At 48.8% G+C, this 16,662-nt stretch overlaps 1 long non-coding RNA gene across 1 annotated transcript; it reads left to right on the plus strand.

The window, feature by feature from the left end:
* Positions 1–3,411: 3,411 nt before the first annotated feature.
* LOC116665878 lies at positions 3,412–9,735 on the plus strand. The gene is made up of 4 exons (XR_004322641.1): positions 3,412–3,547; positions 5,148–5,422; positions 6,705–6,892; positions 7,633–9,735. It is a non-coding gene; the product is annotated as an uncharacterized LOC116665878 (long non-coding RNA).
* The last annotated feature ends 6,927 nt before the right edge of the window (positions 9,736–16,662 follow it).

Consider the following 16,662-nt stretch of genomic DNA (forward strand, 5'->3'; position numbering starts at 1 on the left):
AAACACCCTGCACCAGAGCCCCAGCCCACAAGTCGAGAGGCCGAGGGTTCTTCTTCCTGCTTGAGTGAAAATGGTAGGAGCCGTTTGGAAACCCCTGGAGCTCTGGCCCTGGGGAAATGCCATTAAAAATAACTGGTATTTAGAAGCCCACAAAAGTAACAGAATGAAACAAAACAAGCGCGGTGCCCCATCAGACTGGGGCCTAACCAGCGGCCAGGCTGCCCTGCAGCGGACCCACAGCCTCGCGGTCTCACTGGCTGCTGCTTCCGTGCTGGAGGCGCGCGGGTACACGCAGCTGGCTGCTGTTTGCAGCATCATTCTGCCCTAGATAAACAGCCAGCAGCAGTCACTTACATGCATTTTGGGTGACGATGGCACATGGGAGCGCATGTCATCTAACCTATGCCAGAAGTATTTCCATTAAATTATATTATTGAAAACAATGAAGGAGTAGGTATGGGGTGGGGTGGGCTGGGGGGGTGCTCCTTCTTGGCTTACCGGGTAGGTTCTGGTTTTATGGCACCCTTGTGGTCAACAAATGTCATACCAAGAGCAGGCGAGCACTAAATGAATCTCTTCCTGTGATGATTATAACAAGACTGTAAAATGGAAAACAGTAAATATAACTCATCCTTATTAAGACTCTGGTATTTGTTTCCAGCTAGAGCTCCTAACAAGAGAGTAAACAATACTTGGTCTCTTGTGATTGCTAATTAAAATGCAATAAATTATGGAATCAATTTAAATTCTGGATCAGCTCTACAGTGGGTTCAACAAGCCTCCTAAATTTTATTTTCCCCTTGGGGGGGGTCTCTTTTCCAGAACCCTGAGGTTGGGGCGGGGGGCATGGGCGCATGCACGATCTCTCTTTTGTTCGATGTTTAATCGCTGGCTGCTCCTTTCAACGAAAGATGGCCAATAGCGGGACAAATTCCAGGATCCCGGCAGACGTCCTCCCTGCCTCTGAACCTGCTCTTTGCTTCTGGCTTGCGATTTGGACCAGAATAAGTCTTGGGGCTGCTGCCCAAAGTTGTGCAGTGGCTGTGGCCTCAGCTAGGTCCCTGGAGCAGCCAAATAGCCTGGGCTGCCCCCCAGTCTCGTCTGGGCCCAGCAAGGACACAGTCTAGGCAGCACCTTTATGTGCCTAATGCAGGAAGATGAAGTGTTCGTCAGCAAAGCCAGCAAGGCAGGAGGCCAGTGCCTCCTGAGAGGGGGACACACAGAGATAACCCAGGCACGGATAGGGAGACGCAGCTGTAGATACCGGTGCAGTGGTTCAGGAGCAGCGTCCCACACCAGAGACAGCTCTGCACTGCATCACTGAAAACGATGGGGGGGGGGGTAAGGAGATACACGTGTTACCTCCATCTAGATATCTATACATGTATCTATAAATTCCTCTCGATAGTTATAGTTCTAATACATAATATGTAGTATATAATAGTATGCATTATATCATATATTGTATTAATATAGATATATTATCTATAAATTAATATGTAATGATTAGTAATTATGAATTACTAGCAATAGTACTAATGCTATATAGTTATCAATGTATAGTATGTATCTATATAATATATGTATCTATCTTCATATATATATATATATATATATATATATATATATATATAAAATCTTGTTCTGAGGCTATTTAAAATCCACTAGAACTCTGCAAGAAAGGAAAGTATTCTAAGAATGACTCCTCTGGGAAAAGCAAAGTTAACTTTGACTGGATGTGGCAGCAGCTCTTCCAGACTGTCAGAGAGGGGACAGGAACAATTCGCTGTGACTTCTGATGCTAATCCAGACACAGGACCGAATGGAGACCCTCGGAAGGCTTTGCTGACGGCTCTTGATCGGCACCAGCCAGGGGCAGGTGAAGGTGAGAAGACTCTGTGTGTTGCAGCCAGAATAAGGCTCAACTAGGACTGCCCGCTGGGCGAGACCAAGACAGTTTCAGGCAATACCACAATTTAACCAGAGCAGATACACAACCCAAGTCTGCTCTTTCCCCGTGTAGAACATGCCTACTTCTTTTCTGCCTCCTTCAGACAAACATCAGCAGTTTCTTCTCTCGCTACCCAAGAAGTAAGCTTGACACAGTAAAAGACATGCCACCTGCCCGGCTGTCACTCAGCTGTAACTCTGTCCCATGTAAGTTCTACCCCTTGTGAATGTGGGAAGTGCTCCAATCCGGCCAGTACTTAATAAGCTCTTATTGGTTACTTGAAAAGCAAAGGACATTTTCACCTCCTAGGTGGGCCAGGAGGTCTCTTTCAAAGTCAGCAGAAGCAGGGTGCAGGTCCAGCCACCTGCCAGTCAGGCTAACCAAATTCTGTGCTCTTGTGCTGCAAGAAAATTAAAAACCAGAACTCAGCAATTACTTGCTCTGATCCAATTCCCTGGTAGCTGCTAATGAATGTTTAATAGTGATTAGTTTCATTCTGCCCTGAAATCTCTGACAGGAAAACAGTTCTCAGGGCTGCAAACAATCACTAACAAAGACTGCATCTCTGGAGAGAATAACCAGCCACTAACAGGGTCTCTTCTCTCTGTTCTCCTTATTGCCCTGTATTTTTTATTTGATGGTGCCCCGTGCAATGAGCCTTTTCTGTTATTTCTCATCCTTAGGTCGGTAGTAAATCAAATTCCATCTTCTCATTTATTTCTTCTGCTGGGCGACATTTTTGCATTTGATACTGTTCACGGTGATGGGGTCCTGGAGAGCCAGTGCCAAGTCGGTGGTCAGGAAGAGGAGACCAGACAATGTGGAAAAGAGGGCAGAAACCCCTAACTGTTAAAGGCTGTGGGCAGAGCATTGTCCCCAGGTAAGAGAAGGTTCCTAGAAAAGTTCTGTTGGAAAATAAGTGCTTCCAAGCGCCAGACGAGGACAAGAGAATCCTTTTTTTTTTTTTAAATCACAGAAGGCATCAATCTTATAAAGAAATTTAAAAAGAAAATGCCCACAAAGAAGAAAGTTGATTTTAACTCTTTTTAAAAATTAAAAACATTGGCCTTCAAAAGTCTGGCATCATTTATGGCTGGTTAAGGGGGTGGATGTGAGGGAAAGGATACAGAAACGTGATGAATTATGAGCTCGGTTCAGGCACACGTTGGGAAAGCCCTTGAGTCCCAAAGGCATCTTTACATTTAGGGCCTTGAAGAAGGCAGGAACGCAACGCCTGTGTGAAGCCCCAGGAGGAACCTTGGCAAGGTCGGTGTTTCCAAAGCAGTGCAGGCGAACGAGGAGCTCCAGCCCAGGCAGAGCCGGGGAGCCCGCAGTCAGCAGCCCAGCGGGAGAAGAGCCCGACGGCACGCAGAGCGCGGGCGAAGAACCCCGCCCAGCCCAGAGCCCAGGGGCAGGAGCCGAGCGGCGGGGGCGCGCGGGGGCGCGCGCGCATGCGCACACTCGCAGCCGCGCCGGGCCCTGGCGCCCGGAGCCGGGTCCCCGCTTACCCGTTCTCCCCGTGACCTCTTTCCCCGAGGGAGGCCCAAACTCAACCATCATTCCTCGGCCCCGGACACTTACCGCAGCTTCAGTCCGGTAGGCCACACTGCCCGACCCCATCCCCCACCTCCCCCCACCCCCAGCCCTTCCCTGCGCTCCCTGGGACTCGCTGTCAGCAGCAGCAATGCCCCTTTCCGGTCCGCCTCGTCTTTTCTGACCGACACGTGCTCTTCTGGGACATTGCTCCCCCTGTGGCTCTATATGGTAATGGCTGCCTGGACCCAGCTGAACCTTTCCCCCTTTCCCTGCCCCCCCAGCCCCCTCATGCCCCCCCCCCCCGCCGCCCCGTTAGTCCATGGTGGCTCATTACAGTTCCTCCCAGGTCTAGGCCCGGGCCTCGCTCCTGAGCTGGCGTCCCCAGTTGCCTACTTGACGTCTTTACCTGGATGCCTAATAGGCCCCTCCGGCTTTAACTGGTCCAAAATCAAGCTCTCCTCTCTGCTCCTCTGCGTTAGTAAATGGCAGTCCTTTCTTCTAACTGTTCAGGTCAACACACTCGTGCATCTTTAGGGCCTTCTCCCCACCCGCCTCGATGGAGACACAGTTGACATGGAACACGGTGTGAGCTAAAGGTGTACAGCGTGATGATTTGACACATGAATACACTGGTCAGTGGTTACCGCAACAGGATTAGTCAACACACCCGTCAGCTCACAGTTACCTTGCTCTTTTGTGGTGAGGACTTTTAAGATCTACTCCCAGCAACTTTCACGTATACAGCGCAGCACGGTTAACACAGCCACCATGCTGTGCATGGCACACACAGAACTTACTAGTTTCATAACCGGAAGTTTGTGCCTTTCGACGGCCTTCGCCCATTTCCCCCACTGCGCCGCCCCTGGCAACCAGCAGTCGACCCTCTGTTTCCGGCTGCCCCCCCCCCCGCCCTCCTTCTGCCCTTTCCCCACACGGCAGCCGGAATAGCCCCCCTAAAGCTAAGACGTACTGGGCTCGTCCCCAGCCCGGAACCCTCCTGCGCCTTCCCCCGCGGAGCAGAGGCAGCCAAGTCCTCACTAAGCCCTGCAAGACCCCCGGAATCTGTCCCGCTCTGACCGGTCCTGCTCCTCCCCCTGCTGCCCGCACATCCTCGGGGCGCCGGGAGGGAGCTTCTGCCTCGGCCGCGGCTTCTGCGTAAACCCCACTCACCTGCTCCTGATCAGACCAGGCCGAATTTGGCAGGTGGGAGCAGAGGGTTTGGAGTCCAACGTTCTAGGGTAGACTCAGCTTCACCACTTAAGTTCACTGTGTGAACTTGAACGATTGGTTTCCTCACTTTTCTTGTTTATAAAATGGAGAAGAAACACCTGCTCCAAGGTGGCTGTGAGAGGAAGGGATGTTAGCACAGAATTCGGCACAGGCCTCCGGCGGCCGAGGCGGCCAGAGCACACCTACAAGGGAGGTGCTTCTAAGAGAGGAGCCAGGACTTTGTGGCAGCTTGATGGACTGTCCAAGGACGTCTTCACTTCTCTGCGTGCCCATCGCTGGCCCCTGGGGCCCGGCCTTACCAGCACCGCAGCCTGGAGACAGGGCCAGACACGCCACTGCGGTGCCATAGCAGCCGGCGTCCACTCTGCGCCTTTTTTCTTCATCTATCTAAATAAAACTAGGTTTCTTTTTTATTGTTTTCCCCTTGCAGGGGAATGATTGAGCAGATGACACCAGACTTGGAGGCCCGACTCTGCACGGGGAGCCTACGGAATGCCCGGAGTTAACTTCAGGAAGCCCTGGAGGGTCCTCACGCTGGCGCTGAGTCAGCCTCGCCTCAAGGGCTGTTACCCCCCCCCCCCGATTCCCGGGCCCCGCCCCAGGGTTTCTGACTCGGGGAGGGGGGGTCCGGCGTGGGCTTGGGAATTCCCACGTCCGGCCAGTTCCAGGAGGGACAGCCGGCGCCCTCCGGGAACCCCGCCTCAGGTGAGCCCGCGGGGCTGGGTGTGGGCGCGTGGGCCGCCTGGCAGCCCGCCACACACGCTGCGCCCCGGGGGCTGGCGGCCTCGGAGGCAGCCCGGGGGGCCGGCCAGCTCTTCTGAAGTAAAGCCTGCTCTGGGGACAAGGGGTTATCTGCAACTTGATCTCTAAAAGGAGTGTGAGCAGGGTGAGCTGCAAGGCAGAATTTCTTGTAGCTGTAACTCCTCCCCACATCCCCTGCCTGGTAAGCGCGGAGGAGAGCACCCCTCCAGCGCGCGCCCCCTCATTCGCGCCCTGCGTCCACCGCGGCTGCTACACTGGGGCTTGCGGCCAGAATTAGCTCCTGGGTAAGGCAGACCCGCTCGAATTGTTCTTAATTTCCCACCACACACACGGGTTGAGAAGGATGCAATTTTCTAATGATTTGCAAGTTGGAAATTGTGCTCATAAAACATTTACCTGAGATAACCCAAATCGCGTTTCTAAAATCCAAACCACACTCAGTTAATTAAAATGGAAACAGCTCTGTGAGACCTAGTCACCATGTCCTGACACCGCAGGTGACGGTGCTCCAGGGACCCCTGCCAGGCCCACCGAGCAGCGCTGCGGCCGGTCCAGGCTTCCCGGGCCCGCTCTGTGTGTGGCTGAGGAGGAGAGCGGGCCGCGAGGACTCCTGGGCTGGGGCGGGGCGGTCGGTGAGAGGAAGCCAAGGAACTTTCAGGAACAGGGAAAGGAAATCTCAAACGAATTGTTGGATGCACTGCTGTATAGCCCCTAATTTTAGAATGAGCTGCTGCAGCCACTGCTCTGTGTTCCCAGGGTTTACAGGGCTGGTCTCCACAGGATGGGAGAGGGGACGCACAACCGGTGGAACGTTGGCAGGTCTGGGGGGTTGGTGACAGAGGTGACTCAGAGAGCAGGGGCCTGGGGATTTACTGAGATCCTTTGGGGAGGTCACTAGCTTCCCACAGCTTGTGCTGCACAAGACTTGAGGTCTTAAATAGTAAAGAAAAGGGTGGCCTAGCCAGGGGACACCCAGGTGACAGAATTCTGGGTAACCCGAGGTGACAGGATACTGAAATCAACAACTGATTAGTTTTGCCTCATTCCTTTTTCAGATTTCTCCAATCTGAAAGTAAGTGTGTTCATTCGTTCGATAACATTTGTGAGGGGCTGCTGGGGCCTGGCTGGGTGCCAGGTGCCGAGGGACTCCTGGTGCCCACGAGGCAGGCCCTCATCTCAAGGAGCTTGTCTTTCGTTACCTCCCCGGCCTTCTCTTCCTCCACAGCCCAGCCCCATCACCATGTCCGCAGTCCAATCCACTGTCCTCCTCTGTGCTCTCACAAATCACCCACTCCTGGAGCCTGAGGTCTTCAGCCATTTATTAAACAATCGTGTGCCAGGTGCTGCTCGGGGCAACGGGGACTCAGCAGTGAAGAGAAGAGACAAAAAATTCTGCCTTCCTGGCAGAGACAGGTAATAAACAGGATAAAAATAAAGCAAAGACACAGCATGTTAAAGATGAGCATGCTAGGCAGTGATGAAGAGAAAAAAATTAAGCCGGGAGGGGGACAGAAGGTGTCTGGACAGTGGGGTTCAGGGGGCCGTCCAGGGCAGGGCTCTCTGGACACAGACAGCAGGGAATGGCAGGTAGCCCCAGCACCACTGCTGGGTGGGAGCTGGTAACTAATGAGAATTTGTTTTCACAAAGAAAAAATTAGTAATCCAAAAGGTAGGGAAGTATGGCAATTGTTGCAGAAATGCTAAAATGCGATGTGGTTACACCAAATGGGTTAAAATTAAAATATCATTTAGTTATTTGGAAGATGTACTTTCATGGAAAACAGCCCATTTACTGTTGGCGTTAGCTAGGTAAATGAAGCATTTCCGCAGTGTCCTTTTGTTCAAGTGCATGGTGAGTTTCTGAGGAATGGGTGTGGTTTTAAATTCTGGATGGAGGAGCAGTGCAGCCAGTCCTTGTCTTTCGTCCCATGAACTCAAGTGATGATGCTCAAGGCATTTCTTCACAGTGAGCCTCCTCCCGGGAACCCAAGCTAAGCAAGGGAGGCCTTTGTTGTTACTATTATTGTTTTATAAGTGTCTGCAGCAGACCTACCCACCTTACCTTTCTGAAAAAAAAAAAAAAAAAAAAAAAAAGAATCTAATTATTTTTCCCTGGTGACAAGGGAGCAACTTATGAAAATATTGCCTTGCAGGACAAGGAAGGATGCAATGACAGGCAACGCTCAAACTGGAGATTAATTAGAACTCAGCCTCCTGCCTCTTCCTAACGCATCTGTTAGCTCTGTCCTCACCAAGTGGGGTTGTGGTGTCCCACGCGAGACACTGGAGAAGTCCACGGCGTCCCTGCTCTGGGGAGGGAAGAAACAGCAATTATTCCTTTGAATTCTATTGGGTGAAATGCATTTTTTCCCTCCCCCCCACAAAACGACAGAATCATTTCCTAATAAAATGTCCCCTAGGCCAGACGGTGCTGCTGGAACACAGTTTTTAATATGCAGTGGTCCGGAACCTGACAGGCCTTGGCAGAGAGGGCGCCCCTGTTTTAAAAAGCTGAATGTGGCTGACAGTGACATCACTGCTGCCTGTGTCTGTTAGAGTCAGCGCAAGGTTAGACAAGTACACTCCCACAGGCGCCAAACGGCGGCCTCCAAATGCACGTCAGCAGTGTGCTTGCAGCCAAATCCGGGAGGAGCTGCTGCTTCTCATGCTGCTCCCATTAGTGAGACAAATGCCAGCATCTAGAAGCCATGTTTTTGCTCCTGCTTATCAAATCTTTCAAAACATTGATAACTCGTCTTTATAGATTGTGAAAGTCAGATATAACTCTGAATGCATGACTTTACTGGAGCCCTCGGGGTAAACTTATCACCTGGAAGCCATTTTACAGGGACGATTTGACTTTCATGTGGAGTGGCGTAGTACACCCCGGATGGAAATCTAAAATAAAATATCTGGACTACAACCTTCGTCTTGGTGGAATTTATGATTCCCTTAGTACAATAATTTTGAAAATTGTATCCCTTAAGCTACAAGACTTGATATATTATTAACTGCTTGAACTGAAGAAGCTTTCCAATAGGCTTACATGCTGTCTAGAGGCACGGATTAATTTCTGTGGAACTACCAGCTTATCTCAAACTGTTTTTCAGCAGTCTAAACTGCCAGCTTCATCTCCCGTCCAGGACAGGTCGGAGTGCCCGATTCCTGTCTGGCAGCTCTTGGGCACTGCTTTTAGCAAAGCTCTTCCAGCAGATGATGGCCATTGATCCACCAGAGAATTGGTTGTGTTCAGTCAATTACCCCCCAGAGAAACCTGCCTCCACTGGGGACTCTTATCTTTCTATTTCTGGGGCATTTTCTGGTTTTAATTCTACTCTGACAGGACTGAACTGGTGTACTGAGCATGCTGGTGGGACGGGGCCTGCGGGGTATTGTTTCTGGGAGTCAGAGAATAGCCTTTTTTTAAAATAGCTTTAAGCGGTTGTGTTGCCAGAGGGAAACTGTTCAGCTGTCTTCTGCTTTCACACCCCTATTCCCTCATCCCAGACACCGCGCCTTGGAAGTCAGCCCTGATGGGGTAGGTATGTAAGACCCACTGGCCTATCCAAAGGCAGAGAGGGCTGGAAACCTCTCCTTGGCGCTCTTCTAATAAGATTCTTCCCCTTCACCCACATCAAAGCTGAGTTGGGAACACATTTAATTATCTGCTTACGGTCAATTCTGTATGTATTAAAGATAATGCTAACCATCCCCTGATGTAGGGACAGCATCTCTAAACACTATTTCTGGGGACACAAAAGAGGAGAACTCAAGGAGCACGTTGCAGCAGAAACTGATGTGTCCTGTGGCCCTAGATGTCAGGAAATGTGGACGTGTTTAGGGTTAGTTGCTCCACAAGAAAACTTGCAGTTCCGTGAAACTTCACAGCCCATGTATGAAAGAGAGGTTCTCTTCAGTTTGACAACAATCCTAAAACTTTACATGACATTACATATAGCAAGTTGTGAAGATGAAATAAACTTTTCAAAACTATCACTAATAAAAAACAAATTTTCATCAACCACATTAAAGGGTAAATTGAACAGGTGGCCAGTCGTGGGGAAAGTGTCACAGAGGTGTAGCCAGTAGGTTAGTTTTGCGGCTTTTGTGAGGCTTATAATGTGTTGTGACTTCCCTCTTTTTCAAATTTATAATTTGTTTTGTCTCTGCCTAAATAAATACTCACTTTGTACTCAGCTGTGTATCAGTAATTTTTTTCTTCCTTAAACAGAGTCCTCCAAATTGAGTAAGCCTCAGGCCTCACAGTACCTGGATCCGCCCCCCCCATGTTTTAATCACCCTTCTCTAATCCTGGGATGCCAAACTTTGGATAATATAATCATCTTCTATGCGTATAATCGGATCCGTTACCAGGACTAAGCATTTTAGAATTTATAGTTTTAAAGTCTTTATTAAACCTAAAGCATCATAGGAACCTCAGCAAAGAGTGCATATAAATCTCCATATTTAAGAGGATAAACCGACTACATCAGCAAATTGTCACTGAGACTCTTTTTTTCAAGTTAGCATAATAGAGTTCTCTAAAGGCTTTAAAGTTCTCTGTGGGACATATATTTATGGTGAGTTTCTAAATTTTTCTTTTTCCCTGCTAGCTATTTAATTTTTCTTAGTCGTCTTTAATTATCTCTTTTAAAAAGTGTCAGCACACCAAGGACTTGAGTCATCCAGTAAATGTTAACACAGGGTTTTAAAATATGTTGCGAATTTGTTACCTGAGTTATTTAATAAATAAGTAATGCAGTGATCAGATGCTGAATCGATACAAATAAAGTCTGTTACTTAAAGGATCCCAAGATACTGTTGTTCTGCACGAGAATCTAAAGTTACCACTGGGCGATCGCCCTTTCCGGGAGGCCGTCTCCCTGCGCCGGGGAGCTGCGGCGGCCGGCCGCGTGGGGGCGGCCGGCGGCGGGGGTGGGGGGGTGCGGCAGGGGGTGCGGCGCGGGGCGGGGCGGGCAGGACCGGCGGCAGCCTCCGCCCATCTCTGCTCGCAGGTCGGAGAGGAGCCCGCACGCCCCGCGGTTGACGCAGGGCCAAAGCTGGGACAGATTTCAGAGGAACCCATTTCCTTCCTCCAGGGCTCCAGTAATTTGCCCCCTAATCTGTTAGCCGGGCTGTTGGAAAACTTCTTAGAATATGGAAGCGCTCCCTTCGGCCCTGCAGTAAAAGCTGCCCCTGCCGCGGGCGGAGCGAAAGCAGAGGACGCGGTCTCCGCTCCGGAAGGCCCCTGGGCGCGCGCCCCTCGTTGTCAGCTGTGCAGAAAGCCCGGTTTGCCGCTGGTAACTTCGGCTGTCACGGAGCCTCTGCATTTGTAGAGCGTTTAGCTTATTGACCTAAATGCGCTCATGTTTCGGAAGGAAAAAAAAGCGGTCTAATTAATTCACAATAAAAATTCTCCATTTCATAGAAGATAAAACTCGTATCACCCAAGCAGAACTGAATGTGTGAGGCGGTGCAGCCAGCCGCAGGCAGCAGCCTTAAAAACGACAATATCTGACCTTAATATGTGTGACTCTATCAGGATTCCATTTTCGACAGGTACATTTTTCAATATTCTCGGAGCTGAAATCATGTCATTTATATGCAAATGACCACGTCTTCGGCAGCTGCTGCTTCTCCGTTGAAGCCGAGGGACTTATTTGCACTTAATAAAGCCTCATAAATAGGTTTTGCTTCTAAAAGTGTGGGGGAGCAGGAAGCCCACCGCGGCCTCTTACAGCTGCAAGCTTCTTTTTTGTTTGGAAAGCGAGCGGCCGCGTCTGAGAGGACGGTTCTCGGCTGGGAAGGAAGCCGGGCTCCTCAGCGGGCCCCCCTCCCCTCCGCGGGACGCCAGCGCCCCGGCCCCCGCGCGCCCTCCTCCCTCCGGGGGGTGATGTACCGAGACTCCGGCTCCAGGCTGGGCCGGGGGCTCCTCTTCCTTTGCGCAGAGCCTCCTGCCAGGCGGTAGAGCAGGTGTCCAGCCCCCTCAGGCTGTCCTGGCTGACGGAGGAAGAGGTGGGGGAGTCCTTGGCAAGTGGGGGAGAATTTTTCCTTTTACGAGTTAGGACTTCCCCTTTTAAAACACTCCCACAGGGAAGGGAGAGCTTTGGGGGCTGTTTGCACACTCTGATGCTGATCAGGCAGCATGAAGAGAACATTAAAAACTCACCTTAATTCATGGGATGAGTACATAGCTCTTCTCCTTTTCCCCTTCCACTCCCACCTTCCTCGCTGGCCATTCTTTCTGGACAGAACTGGATGGAAAGGAAAAGACTGTATGTATCTGGTGTGCAGGTAACACGAACTCGACCCATTTCCTGTTAATGCTCCTGTAAAACCACCCAGGCTTCCTGATCGGGGTGAGCAGAAACGCTCCATTTACCATTTAAGACCATTTAAGACCTGCTAAAAAATAGAAGAATGTCATGAGATAATTGTCTCCTGCTGTTAGATGCTAAGACAAACCTGAGGCGCTTATGAAAAATAAATAATGATGGGAAGCAGGGTCGTTTATTTTTAAAGCACTGTGCTGCTGATTTGGTAATAATGACCTATTATCCTTGTCAGAGTAATGGTCTGTTCCTGGAGCTCATTTCTGGTGTGTGAGCAACTGGCATAGTAGAGATGATTATACTGTCTGATAAATGTGAAAGCATCGAAGACACTGGTTGACAATACTATCATTAAATTGTCACCAGCTTGGCAAAGAGACAAACAGCCCTCCCGCATCAACCTATCAGAGATGTTTATAATCGCAAAAACATCCAAGCACAGTATTAATGTAAATAACTATCACACACACACACACACACACACACACACACACCCCTAAAAACCCAGCCGCTAGCAGCACAGTGTGGCCAGGGAAGAGATGGAAGGAAGTGATACCCAGTCCTTGAGTCAGGAGTCCGGGGCTCTAGTCTTGTCTCTCTGAGCCTCAGTTTCATTAACTTTAAAAATAGAGATCATGTCTGCCCTGTGCATCTCCCAATGTCATTATCAGTATTAAAATTGTAACGATACAAAATACAAAGTAATAATAATATATTATCCGTATTAGATTATAGTGCAAAGTTGCTCTTGGTATATTTAAGATTTTACATTGGTTTACTTTTTACAAAAATTATAGTGAAATACATATAACATTTGTCATCTTAACCACTTTTAAGTGTACAGTTCAGCAGTATTAAACATGCACATTTTTGTGCAACCTTTATCAGCATCCATTTCCGGAACTCTTTTATCTTGCACCACTGAAACTTCCCCCCTCCACAGCCCCTGGCAACCACCTTTCTATCTTCTGTCTCTGTGAAATTGACTACTCTAGGTACATAAGTGGAATCATACAGTACTTATCCTTTTCTGTCTGGCTTATTACACTTAGCATATTGTCCTCAAGGTCATTCATGTTGCAACATATGTCAGAATTTCCTTCCTTTTTAAGACTTAATAATATTTCATTGTATCTGTAAATCGTTCTTGCTTACCCATTTATCTGTAGCTGAATACCTGGGTTCCTTCTACCTTCTGGCTACTGTGAACAATACCACAAACAGAGTTTATATGAATATGAATATGTTCTATTTATGAATATATTTATATGAGTATGAATATAACTCTTCAAGATCCTGCTTTCAGTTCTTTTGGGTATATACCCAGGAGTGGAGTTGCTGAGTCACGTGGTGATTCTACGGTTAATTTTTGAGGAACAGCAAGACTGTTTTTCACAGTGGCTGCACCATTTTACATTCCCACCAATAAGGGTTCGAATTTCTCCATATTCTCAACAAGGCTTCTTTTCTTTTCTTTTCTTTTCTTTCCTTTTCTTTTTTTTAAATAGAAGCCATCCTACTGGGTATAAGGTGTATCCATGGTTTACTTTTAATACAGTGATGTGTAGGAACCACTGTCTAATACTATCATGAAAGTTCTCACATTTGGAATGATGTATTTCTTAACCATACACTAGATATTAATTTGCCAACTATATTTACAACTACGGTAGAGGGGGCTTTAGGAGCTCCTGTACCTCCTGTATTATGTGTTTATATATATATATATTATATATATATGGTTTTAATGGAAACTTCCCCCAGAAATTATTTATATGTTAAATTATACATATATTTTTATAACTCACACATATATAGTGATACTTAAGAAGTTTTACAGTTTATATATGTATATCTAAGTCACAAAGCTTCTTAGTTTTATATACATAAGTTATATATATATATATATATATATATATATATATATATACACACACACACACATATATCTGTATCTCTTTTTTTTTTATTACAGAAAGTAAGCTTCTTAGTTCCAAAGCTTCTTAGATGCATCAGCCAGTCAATCTAGAGAGTAGGAATCATGGGGAAGCTGAAAAGCGTGCCTCATCTCCAGAGAGTCCCATTCAGCTGGTCTCGATCAGGCCAGATGTCAGTATTTTGGTGATTCTAGTGAGCGGCCAGTGCGGACCCCCGCTACCCTATATCCACTTCGTTTCCGTTTTAAATCTGCTAGTCCCTTACTTTTCAAACTATGGGCTTGGGTCATCATCGTCACCTGAGAGCTTGGAAACCGAGACTCAGGCTCTACCCAGACCTGCTGAATCTGAATCTGCGTTTTAACAAGATCCCCCGCTGCTGCACATGCACCTTGAAGTTTGAGAGGGGCTCTGGAGTGGGGACGGGCAGAAGTTGTTCACCACCAGCCACACACTATTCCTTTTCAAAAACCTGCACTGAGCTGTGAACCAGTCTTCCCTTGAAAGGGTCAAGGAAAGAGGAACTTAATGTCAACCCTACTGCACGTGGGCGGCAGCCCAAGTCGGCTCAGCTCCGTCACGCAGGGGAGGGAGGGCTCGTGAGTCCCGGCAGCCGGACCTGCACCTTCGCTGCGACCAACCCGCTCAGGCCCCCCACCCCAGCCCCCGTGGGCCCCGCGGCTGCCCCGCCCCCTGGTCAGCAGCGGGGAAGGCCCACCTGCGGCCCTCTGGCCTCTCTTCAGGATGCGTCTTCCCTCACCTTCGTCACCGTGCACTCTGCTGGGCCATCCAGATCTTCAGGCCACTTCAGCTGTGGGACAGAGAACACGCCAGGCTCCAGTGAACGGCTGCTCCTAGAATCTCAGCGGCCGTTTAGTGCAGGCTCGCACACAGCGACAGGTCCGGCCAGGTCATTTCTTCTCTGGGCTTGAATATCCCCAGGCGTGGAAGCAAAGCTGCACGGTTGACTTGTACTGACCTTGCTTTTTATAAAAAATACAAACTGCTAAGGCATGCACCCCACGCTCTGCTTATAAAGTTTGATACTGAACCAAAGTGAAAGACTACAATTTTTGTGGGCAAATTTTGTGTTGTTTGGTTTGGTCTGTGTTTCAGCCACATGAGAATTTTTTGATCCTAATTTAGTAACTCAGCCTTCTTTCACTGATCACCAGGCTGAAGACGTTAGGATAAAAGGTATTGGTGAAAATGTTGAACAGTTTAGGGCTGAGGGACCAACCTCTAAGTTGTCCCTCCTGGAAACCTTCCTCTGAATGTATAACATTTCCTAACTAGCACTGTTCGGATTATTCAACAAGTTAAAGATCCTCTTACCTAAAACGACAAGTCCATAGTTCTTTCATAAGGATGCCTTGAATTCTGGGCCATGCTGAAGTTCCAACACTCCTTGCCTACAAAACCGTTCTAACTTCCAGCATATCGCCCTTTAGAAAAAGGGAGTTGCATTATTGGCGTGGCTTGCTCCCACTGACCCCACACTATTGCTGGGGATGGCTGTTCACGTTGGAAACGCTCCAAAACTGTCCTTACTACAATCAGTTCCGGTTTCATTGACTATTTACTTACTCATAGTATTTATTCCTCACAATTCCTTAAAGACTTTTGATGCCATTTCAACTAGTTAGTCTGTAAAATAATAATGATGAAATGAAGAGCTACCGTGCATCGAGCATTTAACCTGCGCCAGGTGCTGTGTTACAGTGTTTTACACTGACGTGTCTCCCCAGCCCTGTTAGGTACACACCGTTATCCCAACTTTACAGGTGAAGAAACTGAAATTTAAATCTGCTAAGTGACTTGCTTGGAGAACAAAGTAGACGCTAGGTCTCCCTGGCTCCCAGGCCTGCTTCCCAGGCGATATACGTTCCCCTGGGATGCAGTGGTTCAGCTGCAGAATCTTGATTAAATTGGGGCTCCAAGTCCTTCTCATCAACGTTCGTTACGCCTTTTCCAGTCAGGTCTGATGAGTCATCTTCTTACCCAGAAAACGTACTAAAAGGTAGCACGATGGGACAGAGAGGTCCCGCCAGCCTCGCACCATTACTGTCAGACCGGGGGCCACTCCCTTCTCAAAACTCTTCCCACTCTGACTTTCTCGTTTTCCTTACTATTTTTATCTGGTTCTGAGCATTAGTCTTCCCCCAAGACTTCGTTACTCCAGATCTTGGGTGTGTGTCATCCTGGTCGGCCTCGTCCACGCTCGCCAGGCTTGCTACCCAGTCTGACGGACCTCATCGGGCTCCTCCAGCCTTTCTTCCTCGGTGGAACCATTGCAGCGTTCAGCATCAAACTGTGCACTCAGTCATTTTCATTGCTTCCTTACTTTTGATGGAGTCACTGTTGTGACCTCAGTGAGCGAGCTTTTCCACTGGGCCCATGAGAGCGAGGGTGCTGCGTGGAACAGCCACGCCTGCACTTCCCAGCTGCCCATCCCCTGACTGCGTGTGGCCGCAGGGCTGTGCCTGGCATCGGGTACAAAGTACAGGTTTCCTCTAGCACACACTTCCTGCGTCCTCAGGAACCTGCTGGGGTAGCGCACTTAGAACATCCAGAAAACAACAAACCTGCTGTGATGCTGTCATACAGAAAACCTGCCAGGTTGTCAGCCGTAGGGCTTCTGATGTGGAGGAGGGACGTAGAGTCGTGATTGACAGCTCACACTTGGCGTCCATCAGACCCACAGACAGTTGTAGGTGGTGTGGACATGGTGCCACTTCTTAAGCTTTAATCTCCTCCCCTGAAAACAGGGATGGTGAGAATGGGGTAACTGGGTAACGCATGTGCTCCTTAGTGGGAGGTGAGTGCTGCTCAGCACCGCAGCTGCTTATACGCTCATAATTCAATCCCTTGGCCCCGGTGTGAGGTTTTGATCAGCTGCCTCCAGCTCCTTCCA

This window comes from Camelus ferus, chromosome 9, assembly GCF_009834535.1.
Source record: "Camelus ferus isolate YT-003-E chromosome 9, BCGSAC_Cfer_1.0, whole genome shotgun sequence".
Taxonomy (NCBI): domain Eukaryota; kingdom Metazoa; phylum Chordata; class Mammalia; order Artiodactyla; family Camelidae; genus Camelus; species Camelus ferus.